Source organism: Euprymna scolopes, chromosome 25 (genome assembly GCF_053919585.1).
Source record: "Euprymna scolopes isolate OS-2025 chromosome 25, ASM5391958v1, whole genome shotgun sequence".
Lineage (NCBI taxonomy): Eukaryota > Metazoa > Mollusca > Cephalopoda > Sepiida > Sepiolidae > Euprymna > Euprymna scolopes.
Genome location: NC_136506.1, coordinates 83,273,800 through 83,275,772, shown reverse-complemented (window position 1 = coordinate 83,275,772; position 1,973 = coordinate 83,273,800).

The window sequence follows — 1,973 nt, the reverse complement described above, 5'->3', positions numbered from 1 at the left end:
TTTACCGACAGACTGACGAATATATTATTTCAAGCTTAAATGTGACAGACTAACAAAAATCCTATTTCATAATTAAGTGTGAAAAAACAACGAAAATGCTTTGCAATCTTGGTCGTTAGAGACCGATGAAAATTCTATTTTAAAACTTAATCGTTGCAGATTGATGAAAATGCTAAATCGTTATGAACTAACAAAAATCCTACTTAAAAGTTGTACGTGACAGACCAAATAAAATATTGTTTCAAATTTGAGCGTGACAGACAAATATGTTATTTCAAAATTAGGCACGACAGATCGATGAAAATTCTATTTTAAAACTTAGTCATGGCAAATTGATGAAAATACTATTTCAAAGTTGAATGTGACAGATGGGCAAACATTAAATCAATCAGTATAACTGGACGTATACTAAATATAAGTAGACCTTTCTTAGATAATAGGCCATCCAGGTTGTCATTGATGGGCATTAATCTAAGCTGTATAGCATCAATGCGAGTGCCTCGGTGGTTGATCATTGAACTACTATTATTTCTGATATTTATTAACGACCGTCACAATAATATTGTGTCCGAGATGGGTATATTTTCCGATGATACAACGCTCTATAGCATGCATGAAAAAAAGAACGAATGTACATAAATCTAAGACAATTGCTGAATCCTTGGAAAATTACCCCAAAACCGTAGTGGAATGGGGACGTAAATCGATGGTAACATTTAATGCTAGTAAGACTAAGCTGCTCTCTTTTAACAATTACAAAAAAGCCTCTTCAGCCATCGATATCCATGATAATAATAATAATAATAATAAATAACTCCCTGGTTTAGAATTCGTTCTTCAAACTCCTCAGCTAAACATTCACAGGTAATATGAATTGGTACAAATACACTGAGGACATTGCGAAGACTACTGCAAGGAAGGTGGGCTCCCTCTATCATGCTCGAAAACTACTTACACCTGAGAGTATCCTCTATTTCTACAAGGCCACCATTCGCTCATGCATAAAGTATTGTTGCCACATATGGGTTGTTGCATCTATTACACGTCTTTCCCACTTGGATAGTGTTAAAAAAGGGTTTCCAATGTAATAGGTCCCGATTTGTCAACTATGCTCAAAACCCTGTCCCATCGCCGCAATGTTGCATCTCTGTGCCTTTTTACAAGTATTTTGATGGAATGTGCTTTGATGAACTCGTTGCACTTTTACCCCCTCGATTTACATATCCCGACAAACCCGCTTAGCAACAAAATCACACCCCTTCACTGTTGAGGTCCCTAAATGCCAGAAAAGCTTTCTACTCCAATAGCTTCTTCCCTCGAACAGCTAGATTTTGAGAATTCCCTTCCTGCTACCCGCTTCCGTGACTGTACTGATATGCAGAAGTTTAAATGTACTGTAAACCAACATCTTGTTAATCTTTCTTAGGCGTGGTCCCAATTAGTAGCCGTTACATTTAAGTGGCGACATGCTTTGCTTGAAGTGAAGGCGATTAAAAATAAAAATGCTATTTCAAACTTAAGGACAACTGACAGGTTGACAGACGAAGTTTTTATTAGAATGATCAGCCGCATCTAAAATAAGATGCATCCATAATCAGCTGCACGTTTAGCGAGCAATACCGATGGACGAAGCCTCTTATGTGATTGTGAAGACGCATCTAAAACGTGGAAAAGAAAAGTGAAATAATTATGTAGAGGGCTGATCCTGTGGGAGGAGCAAAACACGAGCATAACGAGTCAAATCTGTGCTCGATGCCAATCTGTCAATGAGGAAGGTAGGATTTCGCCCTAAACAGGATGGAGGGACAGGGAGAAGAAGAAAGAGAGAAAAAAAACCGTAATCCAAGTCACCTTCAAAGAATTCTGCCGACATTTGTAAGAATAGTCCGAGCGTGTAATGAAAATATTCGGAAAGCTTTGGACACAATTGCCATACTTAACGCAACTTCGTTAGAATACAGATCTCTTGGTTC